At 38.3% G+C, this 19,037-nt stretch overlaps 1 protein-coding gene across 10 annotated transcripts in view; it reads left to right on the top strand.

The window, feature by feature from the left end:
- The window catches only part of LMNTD1 (lamin tail domain containing 1), a 448,355-nt gene that overhangs the window by 191,654 nt on the left and 237,664 nt on the right, over nt 1–19,037 (top strand). For 9 of the 10 annotated variants that reach the window (XM_049627199.1, XM_049627203.1, XM_049627198.1 and 6 more), the window contains one exon: nt 9,555–9,593. The exons of the other annotated variant lie outside the window; for it this stretch is intronic. The gene's annotated coding sequence lies outside the window, so the exon portion shown is untranslated. The remainder of the gene's footprint in view (nt 1–9,554; nt 9,594–19,037) is intronic. 10 annotated transcript variants of the gene reach the window in all.

Raw genomic sequence — 19,037 nt, 5'->3', positions numbered from 1 at the left:
CAGTGAAGCTAAGAAGCTGAGATGTCAGTTTTCTCAATAATTTGTCTCTTTATACTCTTTACTCCCCGCTTCAAAACGTAGCATTACTGTCAAGGAAGTAGTGCTCTTCACAGGTTAACAGACCCTCAGGCAGTCTAAATAACTTTTCCTTTTGAACTTCAAAGCTGTCTTTGATGTTCATTATAGTGTCTGGAGAAAGCTAGCACATGGTAAGCTTTGCCCTCACATCTGTTTGGCTGACCTCATTGTTCTGTGCTCTCTCAGGCCAAAGGACACAAAAAGGACAATGACTGTATCTAAGGGATGAAATATTTACTTGACCCTTTCCTCTCAGAGAACACTCCATCCTGGCTCACCTAAATGTCTTGGGTCTGAGGTTAAGCTATTTCCATAACATGGTCTGGAAAATTTCTAAGCAGTTTCTCAGAAGGCAGAGGTGTCTCTTCCTCAACACCACTATTCTTTCCCTAGAAAACACATAGTACATATTATTCCACCTGGAAACAGGAAAACATTAGGCTTACCAGAATGTAATCAGGCTGTTGGTTGTTAAAGTAGAAGTTCAGTGCTACTGGGGCAGCATGGCACAACTGAGAAGAAAAGCAACTGAGAGGCCAGAGGTCATGTATTTGAGTCTATAATTTACTACTTGCCAGCTCTGTGACCTTGCTGAATAAATGCTGAGAATAATAGCAATATTTATCTGCTATGAAAATGTTGAGGGTTAAATAGGAGAATATATGTAAAATGCACTAAGCACTTGTTATATATCTCATTCAAAACTTTTGCTGTCATTAACATTAGAATAACAGCTCAGATTTCTTTCTTTTTTAATTTTTTTTTGGCAGGGAGAGCACAAGTGAGGGAGGGGCAGAGGGGGGAACAGAGGATCTGAAGCAGGCTCTGTGCTGTCAGCACAGAGCCCAGCATGGGGCTTGAACCCATGAACCGTGAGATCACGACCTGAGCTGAATTCGGACACTCAACCGACTGAGCCACCCAGGCACCCCAATAGCTCAGACTTCTTAATATTAGATATTTAGGATAAAGCCTAGATATTAGATTCCAGACTAACTCAAGCAGCGTCTTTATTTAGATTTAAATTTCGGTATTAAAAATGAGAGATTTGTGTTGCATCTTCCACTGTTATCTGTCAGTACATGTCTGTGGCTATTCCTTGCATATGAATACCAACTTCACGTTTGTACATTGACATTATACATCAATGAGTTGATCAGTTGACCAATTGATAGAGGTTTATATTCTGACTTTCCCAATGAAGTAAAAAAATTATCATGAGCTTTCTTGCATCTGCCATCTCCATACTTCTCCACAGTCCAGACCTCACAATATGTCCTTCCTGCTTCCTAGAGCTGTGGACACAGGGACCACAAATTCCTCCACATTTATACATATTAATAAAATTAAAAGAGAACCACTGATTGAAATCTCCTAAACTTTAAAGTTTATCATTTTCTGACTTGAAGTAATCAGTGTCACTTTCTTATTATTTACTGACTTGAGTGACCAATGTTCCAGAGAGAAAAATTTATACTTAGCCCTTAGGTATAATTAGAAGCCTGCCCCCTGTCCGAACTGCAGCTCTAACAATAAGCTAATAAGCCACTGTCATAGAAAGATTGAGCTTCTGGGTCTATTGCCTTTTGATGTGCCCTGGGGAGTGGTAGCTGTTTAGGAATTATTTCTCTGTTGGTTATAGTCCTCTGGGGCCTACTAGCATAGGTACCAGTGGCCGTCAGACCCAAGCAATGTAGCGCAGGAGCCATAAAAATCAAGGCACCAGAGAAGGCTATAAACTTCCTTCTGGAAGACACAGGCAAAGTGGAGCAAGGCAGAGAGAGTGTGCAAAGATGCATCCACCGGCTTGGATGTGCCAAAACAGAAGCCTGCCCCTCAGGCCAGAGTGCCTGGATGCAAATAGGCCTCTTTCTCAGGAAGACGAGGGTGTGTTTCAGCCTGCTATGTCTGCAGTGCCCTGGGAGTGATATTCTGCCAAGAAGTGAATCTCTGATTGCTATAGTCCTGTGGGACACAGGAATGCAAGCTTACCTTGGTCTCCAGGGCCAGCCAATCAGAGGGTGTTCCCTGGATGGCAGCTGCAAAACTGGGTCTCCAGATGTAGGTAGAAGCTCCCCTTCGAGAGGTACTGACACTCTTATGTGCAGCAGCAGGAGAACGCAAAAATGGTGAGTACTGTTTGGAAAGAGGCAGAGGGGAAGTACAACAATGGTTCCCACTGAAAACAGAAAAGAAAAAGAAGAGAAGAAACGGAAAAGAAAAGAAGAAAAAAATAAGGGAAAAAAGGAAAAAAAAAGAAGAGGAAAAGAAGATAGTACCTACTGGTTTTAGCAAGGCAGAGCAAGAGCAGGAAGACGTCACCTACCAGCCTCTGTCCCTGAAGAGTATCTCAGCAGGCTGTTGCACCTCAGACCAGTGCTTCAAAATTAGGAAATGAGACTCTTTCACACAAAGTCTAGGTGAACTCTTTTCAAAGGCTTTTTCTGCACTGGGCCCTGGGGCAGGTAAGTCTGTGGGTGAGCCCTTTAAAAGCTGTTCCATAGCTCACCACAGCCACGTGGGTCTCATGGGCACAAGCCCCAATGGTCTTCAAGCCAGGTGTTTTGGGGATTTGTCTCTCAGGTGGAGCCTCAAAAGTTGGAGTGCCTCATGTGGGGTATGAACCCTTCACTCCTCAGGTAGAAGCTCCTGGTTTTGAGTCTGTTCCCAAATGTGGGTTGCCACACCAGTGTTGGGGCTTATGGCAAGAATGTGTCTCAGCCTTTCCTTTCTGCTTCGAATGTGAAGGGGTCTCTCTCCCTTAGTTTTTTTAGGGTTTATTTTCAGAGGAAATTGTTCCATATATAGCTACAAATTTGGTGTGTGCATATGTGCATAGAAAGAGGTGAGTTTATGATCATCTCACATCACCATTTTGAACTGGACCCCCTATTTATTTTTTTACATCAATTATTTTGTGTTAAAAGTAAATTATCAAAAAGTAAATTGTAGCAATTGTAAATGGGATCAATCCCTTGATTTCTTTTTCTGTTGCTTCATTATTGGTGTCTAGGAATGTAGCGGATTTCTGTGCATTGGTTTTATATCCTGTGACTTTGCTGAATTCACGGATCCGTTCTAGCAGTTTTTTGGTGGAATCTTTTGGGTTTTCCATATAAAGTATCATGTCATCTGTGAAGAGTGAAAGTTTGACCTCCTCCTGGCTAATTTGGATGCCTTTTATTCCTTTGTGTTGTCTGACTGCTGAGGCTAAGACTTCCAGTATTATGTAGAGTAACAGTGGCGAGAGTGGACATCCCTGTCTTGTTCCTGACTTTAGCGGGAAAGCTCTCAGGTTTTCTCCATTCAGGATGTTAATGGTGGGTCTTTCATATATGGCTTTTATGATCTTGAGGTATGATCCTTCCATCCCTACTTTTTTGAGAGTTTTTATCAAGAAAGGATGCTGTATTTTGTCAAATGCTTTCTCTGCATCTATTGAGAGGATCATGTGGTTCTTGACCTTTCTTTTATTGATGTGATGTATCACATTGATTATTTTGCAGGTAGTGAACCAGCCCTGCCTCCCAAGTATAAATCTCCCTTGGTCGTGGTGAATAATTCTTTTAATGTATTCTTGAATCCAGTTGGCTCATATCTTGTTGAGGATTTTTGCCTCTGTGTTCATTAGGGAAATTAGTCTGTAGTTCTCCTTTTTAGTGGGATCTTTGTCTGGTTTTGGAATCAAGGTAATGCTGGCTTCATAGAAAGAGTTTGGAAGTTTTCCTTCCATTTCTATATTTTGGAACAGCTTCAAAAGAATAAGTGTTAACTCTTCCTTAAATGTTAGGTAAAATTCCCCTGGAAAGCTATCCATCCAGCCTTGGACTCTTGTTTTTGGGGAGATTTTTGATTACTAATTCGATTTCTTTACTGGTTATTGGTCTGTCCAAATTTTCTATTTCTTCTTGTTTCAGTTTTGGCAGTTTATATGTTTCTAGGAATTTGTCCATTTCTTCCAGATTGCCCATTTATTGGCATATAATTGCTCATAATATTCTCTTATTATTCTTTATATTTCTGCAGTGTTGGTTGTAGTCTTTCCTCTTTCATTCTTGATTTTACTTATTTGAGTCCTTTCCTTTTTCTTTTTGAACATACTGGCAAGGGGTTTATCAATTTTGTCAATTCTTTCAAAGAACCAGCTCCTGCTTTCATTGATTTGTTCTACTGCGTTTTTGTTTGTTTATTTGTTTGGGGTTTTTTTATTTGTTTGTTTCAATAGCATTGATTTCTGTTCTAATCTTTGTTATTTTCTGTCTTCTGCTGGTCTTGTGTTTTATTTGCCGTTCTTTTTCCAGCTCTTTAAGGTGTAAAGTTAGGTTGTGTATATGAGACTTTCTTCCTTCTTTAAGAAGGCCTAGATTGCTATATACTTCCCTCTTATGACTCCCTTTGCTGCATCCCAGAGGTTTTGGGCTGTGGTGTTATCATTTTCAATGATTTCCATGTACTTTTTAAATTCCTCTTTAACTTCTTGGTTAGCCCATTCGTTCTTTAGTAGGATGTTCTTTAGTCTCCGAGTATCTGTTATCTTTCCAAATTTTTTCTTGTGATTGATTTCGAGTTTCATAGTGTTGTGGTATGAAATTATGCACAGTATGATCTCGATCTTTTGGTACTTGCTGAGGGCTGATTTGTGTCCCAGTATGTGATCTACTCTGGAGAATGTTCCATGTGCACTCGAGAAGAATGTGTATTCTGTTGGTTTTAGGATAAAATATGGTCCTGTACATATCTGTTAAGTCTATCTGGTCCAGTGAGCCATTCAAAGCCGTTGTTTACTTGTTGATTTTCTGTTTAGATGATCTTTCCATTGCTGTAAGTAGGGTGTTGAAGCCACTTAATATTGTGGCATTATTATCAATGAGTTTCTTTATATTTGTGATTAATTGATTTATATATTTGAGTTATTTTACATTTGGAGCATAATTGTTTACAATTATTAGAACTTTTTGGTGGGTAGACCCCTTAATTATGATATACTGCCTTTTTTATCTCTTGTTACAGTCTTTATTATCAAATCTAGATTATCTGGTATAGGTATGGCTACTCCAGCTTTCTTTTGGCAACTGTTAGCATGATAGATGGTTCTCCATCCCCTTACTTTCTATCTGAATGTGTCTTTAGATCTAAAATGGGTCTGTTGTAAATAGCATATAGATGTGTCTTTTTTTTTTCTTATCCATTCTTTTACCCTATGTCTTTTGATTGGGGCATTTAGTCCATTGACGTTTAGAGTTAGTACTGAAAGATATGAATTCATTGCCATCATGTTGGTGGTGTTCTCTGGTCCTTTCTAGTTTTTGTTGCTTTTGGTCTTTTTTTTTTTTTTTTTTTTCTTTTCATCTTTTCTCCCCTCAGAGAGTCCCTCTTAAAATTCCTTGCAGGGCTGGTTTAGTGGTCACAAATTCCTTTAGCTTTTGTTTGTCTGGGAAACTTTTTATCTCTTCTTCTATTTTGAATGACAGCCTTGCTGGATAAAGAATTCTTGGCTGCATATTTTTCCATTTAGCATATTGAATATATCCTGCCACTCCTTTCTGGCCTGCCAAGTTTTTGTGGATATGTCTGCTGTGAACCTGATTTGTCTTCCCTTGTAGGGTAAGGCCTTATGTTCCCTTGCTGCTTTCATGATTCTTTCCTTGTCTGAGTATTTTGTGAATATGACTATGATGTGCCTTGTTGATGGTTGGTTTCTTTTGAATCTAATGGGAGTTCTCTGTGCTTCCTGGATTTTGATGTCTGTGTCTTTCCCCAGGTTAGGAAAATTTTCCACTATGATTTGCTCACAGAAACCTTCTACCCCTTTTTCTCTCTCTTCATCTTCTGGGACCCCTATGATTCTGATTCTGATGTTATTACTTTTTTATAGTCACTAAGTTCTCTAATTCTTATATCGTGCTTTTTTGCCTTAGTCTCCTTTTTTTTTTTTTTCCTGCTTCATTATTCTCCATAAGTTTGTCCTCTATATCACTGATTTGCTGCTTTGCTTCACCCATCCTCGCCACCATGGCATTCTTTCGAGATTGCAGCTCAGTTATAGCATTTTAAATTTCTTCCTGACTAGCTTTTACTTCTTTTATCTCAGAAGAAGGGATTCTAACCTATTTTCAACCCCAGATAGTATTCTTATTATCATGATTCTAAATTCTGGTTCAAACATATTGCTTGTATCTGTGTTGATTAATTCCCTGACTTTCATTTCTTCCTGTTCTTTCTTTTGGGGTGAATTACTTTGTTTTGTCATTTTGAAGGAAGAAAATAAATTAATTAAGTAAATAAATAAATACATAATTAAAAACAACATTAAAAAAATCAAATAAAAGACGCTAGATCCTAGGTGGGTTTTGGTCTGGTTGTTGATCTCTATTCTTGATAGAATAGAGAAAAAAAAGGGAAAGGAAAGGAAAGGAAAGGAAAGAAAAGAAAAGAGAAAAGAAAAGAAAGAAAAACAAAGGAAATCGTTTAAAAATTTGAAAAAAAAATGAATACAATAAAATAGAATAAAATGATGAATGTAGAATAGAATTTTTAAAAATTACAAAAAGTGAAAAATATAGTAGAGAAAATTAAAGAAAAATCTTTTTTATAAAAACAAAAAATAAAAATAATTTTTCCCTTTCTGTATTCAAGAATAAGAAAAGAAAAAGGGAAAAAAATAAATAGATGCACCAGCAAACAGAATGAAATAAGATTGAAATTACATCCAGTTTCCCCTAGAAGTCAAACTATGAAGCACTTTATAATCCATAAACTAAGCTGGCGGAGAGAATTGTGTTCCTCAAGAGCAGCGTTGGTCCAGTTGTGCGGGGCTTAGTGTAATGGCTCCGTTCTCCACTAGATGGCGCTGCTTAATTTACTGGGGGGATTGTTGTGGCGTTTGTAGGCGTGTATGCGCATGCGCCGGAGGGGCGAACATGGCATCACCCAGCTACCCGGCTCTAGTTTCAGAACTCTGTGCTCTTCCTGACCAGCAATCAAGCACCCTTCCTTTGTCTCTGGCTTCTGTCCACTCCCACTTCTACAGTCTGTGACCAAGTCTTCAGACTACCAGGTGGCAACTCCCTCTCGAATTTTACCTCAAATGGGGCTGTTTTCCATCCCCTCACTTCTGAGGGGCTGCACTTTGACCTGCTCAAACTCGCTGGGCGAGGGTCTCCCTGAGCAATCGCGGGGTGCCGGCCACCCCAGGAACATTCGCTCCATCGTCCTGCTGTCGCTGTCCAGAGACTGCGGCAGCTGCCCACCTACCCCAGAAAAAGTTCGCGTGATGGCGTAGCAGCAGCGTTTCAGGGATTATGGTAAATCTCGTGATTTTTCTTTTGGATATGCATGCAGGAGTAGAATTACTGGTTTATAATTTATATACTTTTACCTTTACTAAAAATGTCAAATTGCATTTAAAAGTGGTTATACCAATTTAGACTCTCAGAAATCGTATACAAGGAACCTAATACAAACCTTAATAGTGGAACTCCAAAAATATTTATTGTGCTGAACTGAGGACTAATATGTTTAAGCGTTAATAATCTAAGTTACTTACCATAATATGGATTACTTTATTAGATCTTTTTTTATATATTTTTATTTTATGTTCTCTCTCTCTCTCTATATATATATATATAAAGAGAGAGTGTGTGTGCGAGCAAGATGGGGACAAGGGCAGAGGGTGAGAGAGAGTATCTCAAGAAGCATGCTCCATGCTCAGTGGGGAGCCCAACACAGGGTTTGATCCCAGGACCCTGGGATCATTACCTGAGCTGAAACCAAGAGTTGGATGCTCAACCAACTGAGCCACCTTGGTGCCCCTAACAGATCTTTTATTGAGATAGATTTGATAGGGATGGGGGAAAAAAAAATAACAAGGGTCTTTGGTACCTTACAGAATGGGAAGATTAGGGTTACTGAGTTGGTATAGAAGGACAAAAAGCCAGAGAATAGAAATAAGCCTCCTGTTTGATGATTTTTCATAGGGCCAGCTTTATTTCCTACCTTTCTTCATGACACATCTAATCTAACTCAGCTTTTGGTCCAAACATACAGTTTTAAAAATTTTATACATAATTGCTTCCTACAAATATTTTTGTGCATCTGTTTTAATTAGAGAGAGATAGAGAGAGAAGAGCTAATTATCTTCCTCTTAATAACAGCACTTCGTATGCTGGGGAACCATGTGTGAACAAACGCTCCCTTTTCTAAGCTAAGCAAGAGCAGTTGCTTTTCCCATCTGATGTATTTTTCAATAATTGAACATGTTTATCATTTTCCTTTGGGATTGCTTCCAAACCTCCCTCTTCTTTACAGTGTGAGGCTCCAGACTGTCTCCATTATTCTAATGTGAGCCTTGCTCCACTCCAAATATAGGACTTAGAAGGAAAACCCAATTTTGCTTTTATATTCATTTCATTACAATGTGAACAGAATGTAAGGTTTGTGATTTATCTTTAGATAATTTTAATAAGCATCTGTAGGTGTGATTTTGCCATGCTGGGACAATAAATAACAAATTAAATTGGTAAAAGCCTTCCTTTCTAAGATACAAAAATAAAACAATGTGATTTAAAAGACCCATAAAAAATACTGAGAAATTTTAAATGGTATATGAAATAGAAGAATACAGAGTAGCAAACCTCAAGATTAAGAAATTACTAAGTATAACATCTAATTAGATTTTTCTTTTTTTCCTGTACAAACAAGTTCCCCACTTTACATAAGGATAGTTAATATTAATAGGAATGAATGAGATTTGGAATACTGTTTCAAGCCATTGGAAAATAAGAAAACTAGAGTAATATTTATTAAATGCATTTATCATAGTCTTTTCTGTTTCTTTCCTAAGTTATTTCACAAAGGAAACATTTCAAAAATGTGTAAGACTTAAACTGAAATAATTATAATTATAAATTATAGCAACAGTTTCCTGAATAGGAAAAACATTAACGTATTTTTTCTAGCTTTATTGAAATATAATTGACATATAACATTGTATAAATAATGTTAACATATTTTAGATTGGTATTTCTTCCTTTTGGAGGTATTAACAGCTTAGGATGCAAAATAAAAATGCTTTGTCTATAGTTTAAAGAAATATTTATATTATCACAAGAAAGACAGAAGTCTTTTATCCAAAGTTTCCCAACGTTTGGATCTCACTTAAATTAAGATGTAAAATCCAAGAAAGAGAAGTTGTGTTATAATTAATGCCTATGTTAGATGAACTCATTCTAGTTTTTGAAGATCAAGGTGCAGAGAGATTCCTTGTCCACAGCGAGGATGTTACACATGCACAAAGAATATCAGGCCTATGCCCTTCCCTAAATTGAAGCCTAGGGTAGAGATTCTAGACAGTTAATTTTGGATTAATGAAATCTATTTGTGGAAATAATGATCAACATAATGACCATAATAAGGGCTAAGAAAATAATCCCTCTTTCTTTTTCTTTTTTTTTTTTTTTTTATCTTTTGAAAACCAGCAGCATAAGTGACCTGTGGACCTCCACTACTTAGAGGAGGTATGTTTAATCCTGATGTTCATTTATAAAGCATTTAGCTTAAAAGGCAAAGAATTATTCCTAGGTAATTGTTTCTTAGAGCAGATTTATTGTGACTAGAACATTTGTGTTTATGTGTGTGTGTTTGGGAGTGTTGTTTTCCTGGGCACATACAGAAGACAGATTGTTGACAGTAAATGTTTAGTCAAGGGTGAGAATACTTTTGTTTTAGTTACAGATCATTTCTACCAGCCAGATGATATTTTCTCCTTTAATCAGTGCCACAGAAGCTTTTGTGCATTATAGGAATGCTGCTAAATATGATGAAACAGCCACATCTTTTAATTTAGTCCCAGTAGGAGAATAAGCTATTCTTCTTTTACTAGGCGACAGACGGAGACTTTTTATGTTACCTAAGGCTCAGCTGTGCGAAGCCTTTGAGAGATGGTGCTATCATGTTGGACTTCTTGAATCATTTACCAGAAGCAAATGGCTGTCTCTATTTTCTCCAAAGCATTCCTTTTGAATTGGAAGGCTTTTTGGAAATGAACCTATACAGGCAACATGTACACTTTTAGGACATTGTTCCACCGTCTAATTCTTAATAGGTGTGATAGGACAAAAGTAATTAACATATGAGGAAGGTTGTGGTTTGGCCTGCTCAATTCCCTATCTTTCCCTGAATATAGAGGAAGTTTCCACCAATTCCAGGCAATTCTTTAGGCTTTTATGATGCAAAATTGATGGAATGAGGATTAGACAGAAAGGCCCAAACCAAAGCAGATGGATTTTTTACAGAAAAGAAGAGCCCAGAAGAGAACTAGTGTCTAGAGGTCTGTAGCAAGGCACATCTTTTGCTAGGGGGCTCTGTGAAGAAATTACATAAAGAAAGAAATTATATAAAGAAAGAAATCTGGATGACAGAATGATGTGGAAGCATAAGCAATTTCTAGGGAAGGAAAGAAAGTGGCTTCCAGGGCCTTGGGGCATAATAAAATAGGAAAAGAAAGGATTTTAATAAGTTTTGTTGTTTATGTAATGTTTCCTCTTTAAAGATGTTGAAATATGCATATAAACATTGGATGTCCTGTCTGGATTACATATCTCTGAATTTAACAGCCCTCTGGGACTGAGCCAAGTGACCAAGGCTTCCTTAGGATTATATCAGTATGATTGTTACAAGCTTTTGTAATGGGTTTTTTGTTTTGGTGCTTACTGTCTCAGACACACTTTTGATACACTGGAAAATTTCCAATGATGAGACATGTCTGTGGGTAAATGAATATCTTTGAGCTGATAAGACTTATTTATCTACAAGGCCACTTTAGACATCCATGAAGTATTCTTTGTGTCACCTAAGCAGTGTATCTGCTGACAATGCTGTATCATACAATAAGATTTGTGATATGTTAGAGATAAGAGATGGTGAATGAGGATGATGGAGTACAACATCTTAACAGCCTGAAGGTGAACTGGAAAAAATCAAAATCAAATTTCAAGAGATGTATTTGCCAGTAAGAGTCTAAAGAAAACTTGTCAGGGCAGGTAGAAGTAAGTAGATCTACAAGGGAGTTATCAAGTCACTTAAGTCTTCATTTTGTGCAAAATATTCCAGTTGAGTGGAACTCTAACTGACCACTTGCTGAATGTTCTCTTGAATCTCTGAAGTTTTTCTGGGACTTTGACTTTACTAATAAAAGATTTTCAAAGGAAAATCTAAGCATCTCTCAAGAATGATTTCCATTTCTAAACATACGTGTCAGATTCTATATGATATAATCAATTATATTTAAAATCTTCTGTTCTGCCCACTTCCAGTAGGAGTTGCAGGGTGCTACCGGTAAGCCTGACTCTACCCAAAAGAAACACAATGGGCCTAGTCACATTTGCTCACCTCCTTGCTATTTTGCTCATTTTATATAATCTACTTACACCTATTTTTGTGTACAAATAGACTGGGCTGTCAGTCACAGAAAGATGCCTTACATGGAGAACCATGATTTCGATTTCAGATGAGGTCTACATCATCCTCTTGCTGTGACAAAGAGTTTAGAAAAAGAATGATGGAGATACTTTTTCTTGAACGTTCTGAGAGCACATTTACACCGCTCCCTTGTAGAAACTTTAGTGCTTTAAGTAACCCTATGAGGTATGTGTGTGTGTGTGTGTGTGTGTGTGTGTGTGTGTGTGTGTATGTATATATATATATTCAGGTAAGTAATTCAAGTTGCTCTAATAAACAAACCCCCAACCTCACTAGTTTCACACAGTAAGTGCTTACTCTGCTTTATACAAAGTCCAAAGTGAATAGTCCTATCTAGCAGGAGGTCTTCCATGAGGTCATTCAGAGACTCAAACACCTTCTAGTCTGTGGCTCTACAGTCCTCTGGGGGCCCAGAGTCCTCTTCTAAATTCTCTGTATTCACTCAGCAGTCAGGAAAGAGAGAGCATAGAGTGTAACTTGGAAGGCTTATACGCACCAGAGCTGAAGGTGGCATCCATCACTCCTCCCCTTTCCCAATAGCCAGCATCATCTGGCTACGTTAGACTATAAGAGAAGCTGGGAAATACAGTCTAGCTCTTTGGCCAGAAGGAGAGGGACTTGTTGAAACACTAGGCAGTCTCTGGCATAGTGTTATTGTTCCCACTTTACTGATGGGGAAACAGACATAATGGGGTTAAGTAATATACCAAACTCACCTAGCTAACAAGTGGTGAGCTAGAATCTGAACCCAGGAATCTGACTCCAGAACAGTCTTTTTAAACTATGGTACATACAGGGCTCCCTCCCAGATAATTAATGCAAAGTACTTCCCATTATTTCAAATGAGTAAAATGAGGTAGAGGAATATAACATGCCTCCTCCTAGTTCATAAATTACAATACATACAGTTTGCTTACTCTGTGGAATCACAGTCCCATTTAGGATGAGTGCATGACCTTCTGATTTCAGTGACTTTCTTTCTGAGTATCTTTGGGGAAGGGAGGCATGCATGTGTTCCAAACTCAATGAGTATTTTGGAGGTGAGCCAACTCATACTCTATCACTTGAGACCCTTGTTTAAAACAGCAAGCCACTAAGGAAGCCAATGATTAGAATTAGAAATCTTGGGGTCAAACAGACAGGCAGTATGGCATGGGGTTAAGAGGCAGCATCTGGAATCAGAGCTCCCAAATCAATAAAACCCAATGCTGTCTCTATGATGTACTGGCTGTGTGACTTAAGTTACTTAATCTCTCTGTGCTATAGCTCATTCATTTGTAAAATGTTGAAAATGATCATATCTACCTCATAGGTTGTTATGAGGATTAAATCAGTACATGTTAAGTGCTTAGTATCTGACATAAGCAATCAGAAGAAGTTGGTTATTACTGTTGTTATTGTTATTTACTTGCACCCAATCAAGCTAAAGATATGACACACAGTTTTGCTGACACATAAAAAATCCTGCATCTCAGTAAATGTCAACTTCATCTGTTAACTCATGCTATTGGACCCTAGCCTCCTTCCTCCTCAGACTTTAATCCATTGGTAAGTTCTGTGTGCTCTACCTCAAAAGTATTTATTATACTAGTTCTGTCCATCTTCCCTGCCCCACCCTTGTTTAGACCCCTATCATCTCTTGCCTAGACCATTGCAAAACCCTTCTAAAATGTTCTCTACTTCTTGGGCCCCTACAATCCAGTCTTCACACAGAAGTCAGAGAGATCTTTAGAAAATATAAATGAGACCATGTAATTCCTCCAGTTAAACCCACTGATTCCCACCTCATTTAAATAAAATTTCAAGTCCTTCCCTTGGTCTTTGTCTTAGAAAGTCCTAAATTGTCCAAGATAGTCTTAGCTTATACTGTTGTTCTAAGATTATTAATAATAACACCTCCTTTCGTTCTCCAAAGTGTCCTGACCTAGTTGATAAATTATATAATTACCGTGCTTATGGGATCTGGAGCATCCTTCCCCTAAGTAAATATTATAAATACTACATGGTAATAAACCTTTTCTGGAGGTGGGAGTCTCACCTCCTAAATTAATCAAAGTCCATAAGCCTTAAATACAATGCTTGAGGCAGTTTGAGTGTAATACTGAAGTTCAAATTTAGTTTGACTGGTTTCAGCCATATTTCAAAAGAAGCAGTGAGTTACTCATATGTGAGCAATTCTGCCCCTGAGCCCTGCCTTCTTCATGGAGGGATTCAGCCAGCTCTCCAGCACAGCCTGAGTCAACAGGCTACTGTCCAGGCTGCACTGTGGCTATTACATGTAGGCTCACTGGTGGACTGTGGACCCTCACTCAGTCTAGTCTCTTGGAGAATTTTCAGCCCTCCCTTATAGCAATACCTTCTCCCTCTCTGCTTGTACCCCACTTGGAGTGGTGAGAAGCTTTACCCTTTGAATCCCTTTTTTGCCTGGGGAATATCTCTTTTCTCATCCCCTGAGGGTTGGGAAAATAGAAAGTGGCATTTAATCTCCCTTGTCTAATACCTACCTGTGCCTAGTAAGGCTGTGTGCTCTGTGTAAGGTCCATCCACTGAGAGAAACAAGAACCTATTTCTAGTCCTTATCAGACTTTTGTGATTTGGCCTATGTCTACCTCTTTGACTTCATCACCTTTTATTCTTCCCCTCTGTTAGCTGTACTGCCTGCCTGTTCTTTTTGGAATATTTTAAGGCTTATCCTGCCTTAAGGCCTTTGCACCACAGTTCCTTTTACCTGGAATGCTGTTTCCTGATCTGGTTGGCTCAGCTAAATGCCACATCTCTGGGAGGCCTTCCTTAATGACACAAAGTAAAGCAACTTTCGCAATCACTTTCTCTTTCGTAATCCTGTTCTATTTCCTTTACAATACTTATCATTATCTAATGTTACTTTGCTGGTTTAATTGCTAATTTTCTTTCTTTCAAAAATAATAATAATAATAATAATAATAATAATAGTTACTAGACTTATCATGAGCCTAACATTTTTCTAAATGCTTTACATTGATTAATTTTTAAAAAATCTTTACAGTTATCTTATGAAATAGGTGTTATTATTATGGACAAAGAAACTGAGTTTAGAGAAATGATGAAATTTACCTAGTGTCACAGAGAAGAAGCCAGGATTCAAGCCTAGATAGTGTGGCTGCAGTGTCTAATCTGAACCACTAGGTAAGGCCACCTCCCACGAAAGTCCTCCCTGGAGGACAGAACTTGCCTGTCCTGTGTGTTGCTGTATCTACCCCCACCCTTCTACGCTAATACCGTGATTTATAAGTAAACTTTGGTCTTTGTCCTTCTGGCACAGAGCTCCTGAAACCATTGGAATTTCCTAAGTGATGAGAGCAATAAGGCGTCTTTTGTTATGTCAATGTGTGGCTTTAGAAAGCTATTAAGGATGGTTGCCTGAGAAACCAATCATGTGATTAAAGGGTTGGAACTTTCAGTCCCACCTTCTTCACTTCTGGGGGAGAAAGGGACTGTAGATTGAGTTTAATCATTAGTGGCCAGTGATTTAGTCAATCATGACTATAGAATGAAGCCTTCACAAAAACCCGAGAGTATAGGGTTCAGAGAGCTTCTGGATTGGTAAGTGTGTGGTAATAGGGGGAGAGTGGCACACTCGGAGAGGGCATGCAAGCTCTGTACCCTTTCTAACAACCTTGCCCTATACATCAGTTCCATCTGACTATTCATGAGTTATATCCTTTTATAATAAACCAGTAGGTAATCTAGTAGGTAAAATGTTTCCCTAAATCCTGTGAGCCACTCTAGCACATTATTTGAACTCAAAGAGGGGGTCTTTGGGATCTCTATTCTTTTATACATTTATTTATTTTTGAGAGACAGAGACAAAGTGTGAGCAGGGAAAGGGCAGAGAGAGAGGGAGACACAGAATCCGAAACAGGCTCCAGGCTCTGAGCTGTCAGCATAGAGCCCGGCATGGGGCTCAAACCCATGAGATCATGACCTGAGCCAAAGTCAGACACTTAACTGACTGACCCACCCAGGTGCCCCAGGGGACTTCTATTCTATAGCTGGTTGGTTAGAAGTCTAGATGAGAATCTGAGTTTTAAATTGACATCTGAAGTGGGGGCAGGTGGAGGGCAGTCTTATAGGACTGAACACTAACCACTAACCAGGGGAGTCTGATACTATCTCCAGTTGATAGTGTCAGAATTGAGTTGAATTGTAGACACCTAGCTGATGTCCAAGAATTGCTTGTTGGTGGGGGAAACCTCCCACAAACACACACCAGAATCGGTGATCAGAACACCTTTAAACTCATACAGGACTTGGCTCAGTTAATGCTTGAACTTTGAGTGAATAAATGTTGTTATAAAACCATGACTCTGTTTTATTTTTTATAAACAGAGAAGAAAATCACTCACCTACCTAAGAGAAAGGCTGGGCCTAATCTCATTTCAAGATGAACTGGAGGAAGGGGCTCAGCCAGAACTGCCCTAGAAACTGGATGGAAAATGCTGTTACCCCATGGCAGATCCTACATAGAATCTTGAGAAATTTTTAAGGGTGGCTTTCCATGGGGTTTCTGAGTTAGTCATAAAATAGGCAACCTGGCACCAGATTAGTAATTATAAAGGGAGCATAATGTAGACAGAAGCAATGCATAGAGTGAACTAACAAATACATAAAGTGAACCTTCCCCACGAACAGGGGCGAGGAGACAAAATTAAGCTGTCTTAGATTGAATTTATACTACCTGTGGCCCAGTACTAGACAACCTCCTTCCCCCATAGTCTACATCTCTGCTACCCCTCCTTTGGGCTTCTGCAGTACAAACCTGGATCTTTTAACTCATCGTGTTCTATAGAATTTCACTATTCATTTGTTCCCCTTTCCCTATAAATGGCAAAGTCCGTTAATAGTGTCATGTCTCATTCATCCTTTATATGCTATAGCATGGTTCGTAACTTATGCTTTAATGTTATCAGAGTCAGTCTGGCCTGCCTTAGTTTAATTTTCTGTGAGTGAAAGAGAGAGTCACACAAATGATTTGCAAGTTGTCTTCTAGCCCCATATGCTGTGTTGGGCAGGTGAGGACCGTGCATCACTCTTGTTTTGGATTCAGTCCTTGTTACAAAAAGATGAGTCTGTATGCTCTAGAGTCTGGTTGTGTTCCAGTGAGTTTTTAACTAGATGAATATGCCCTTCAATGCCCTGTTCCTATTTGTTCCCCTATCTCTTCTGTGCACTGCTGGTTATTTATGTATTTAATATGCAAATAAAGATGCATCAGCTCATACATCAGAGGCCTGCTCTCAGTATCCAAGGGGCCTATTAGAAGCAGATCTGTGCATCTTGACTAGAGTGAGTCCCTTTGAGGCCATTCATCTAGACTGGCTGTGTTTGTAAACTGGGGCTTCTCTTTTTCCTCTCCCTTTACTTTCTTTGTATTACTGATGTTTGTACAACTATTGTTCAATTCTCTTTTTCTGGATATCATTTTTCTCAGCATCTGTTATACAGCCAATCATACACACATGCACAATGAAACATAACAACATTTATCTTACTCTCCAGGGAATTTAGACCTATTTATATAGTTGCTGAATGTGAAGACTCTGATTTATGTAATTTGTATTATTCTAAAAATTAACTGTGAATGTATTGGGAGCCTTAGCCAAGTTCTATAACTTTCTTAATCATTTGCTTTTTTTACCACTAAAAACAAATAAGAGAAACTGAACCACTGTGTTTTTGTAATATTAATCCTAATATTTATTAACTAAGTAAAAGGTGTTTAGCTCTACAAGGATTTTATGCTGGTCAAACCTTTGTTCCTTTTCCTATGTAATTCATTCATTCAACAAATAGATATTGGATGTTCTATGTAGCAGGGAGGAAAACTCAAAAGCTTAATTTTTGTCTGTGTGTCTTTTTTTAAATATAATTCATTGTTAAACTGGCTAACATACAACACCCAGTGTTCATCCCAACGAGTGCCCTCCTCAATGCCCATCACCCATTTCCCCCTCTCTCCCACCCCCCATCAACCCTCAGTTTGTTCTCTGTATTTAAGAGTCTCTTATGGTTTGCCTCCCTCCCTCTCTGTTGGTAACTATTTTTTTTCTCCTTTCCTTCCCTCATGGTCTTCTGTTAAGTTTCTCAAGATCCACATATGCGTGAAAACATATGATATCTGTCTTTCTCTGACTGACTTATTTCACTTAGTATAATACCCTCCAGTTGCATCCACATTGCTGCAAGCAGCATGATTTCATTCTTTCTCTTTGCCAAGTAGTATTCCATTGTACATATAAACCACATTGTCTTCATTCATCAGTTGATGTACACTTAGGCTCCTTCCATAATTTGGCTATTGTTGAAAGCGCTGCTACAAACTTCATTTTTTTAATATTGAGTCCATTTGCAAATATGTCTTTTTGACATTTGTAGCTGTCTTAAGTGTATTTGAATACATTCTGTGACTTCTGGGACTATCTTTAGTTTTCTATTTCTTTATTTTATTTTATTTTTTTAAATTTATTTTTGAGAGAAAGAGAGGCAGAGAGAGAGGTGAGAAAGAAAATCCCAAGCAAGTTCTGTGCTGTCAGTGTGGAGCCCGACATGGGGCTCGAACTCTCGAATTATGAGATCATGACCTGAGTCAAAACCAAGAGTCAGATGCTTAACCGAGTGAGCCACACAGGTGCCCCTATTTCTTTCTTTTAATGTGGGACCCAAACAATATTCTTCTATGTTCAGCACAGAGCGTATAGAGAAGCAGCTTAATGATTTTTTTTTTTTTTCTGGATGAATTAGAGAATTTTTTGTTTCCTGGCATGAGGCAGCTTATCAATAAGGAGTTTTTGAATAAAAATGAATGGATAAAGTTAAATTTAAATAAAATAAAAATTTTCAAATGACACCACATGACTGCCAACTTTTCTCTTACCATCCCTTCCTTCCCTTTGCCATCAACAGACCCATCAGTCTCTGCCTTCTATGATCTGTGAAAGTTTCTGTCTCGTTTCTCTCCTCATACCCTTACACCATTAACCTTTGTGGCTCTATAGGAACAATGTTCTGAAGGTACTGGAAATAGATAAAGCTCATGATTGTTGTGTTAAATTTGTGCTGATTCTTATAACACCTGCAATGAAGAGGAAGTGGAAATGGGAAGTCTAAGAAGAAAAGAAAGCACACATTTAATTCAACAAATATTGAATGAATATTTTACATGTTCTCAAGATGAGCAGTGTTCTTCTTTTAATGGAAGGAGAAAATAAACAAGCCATTATAGAAATAGAAAAATATCAGAGAAGAAGTATTTTGGGGGAATTAAAGCAGAATGATGAATAAAGTGTAACTGCTAATCACTTCAATTTGGGAGATCAGGGAAAGCCTATTTGAGGAGACTATTATAATATTCATGCCTTTTATTTTCTGTGTTTTATGATGTTTTGGCATCTTGAGGACTTGCAAATCCTGGAAAGAACTAATTCCTGGAGATAGCAGATGCT

Source organism: Panthera uncia, chromosome B4 (genome assembly GCF_023721935.1).
Source record: "Panthera uncia isolate 11264 chromosome B4, Puncia_PCG_1.0, whole genome shotgun sequence".
NCBI lineage: Eukaryota > Metazoa > Chordata > Mammalia > Carnivora > Felidae > Panthera > Panthera uncia.
This window is presented reverse-complemented; position numbering and strand designations above follow the sequence as displayed.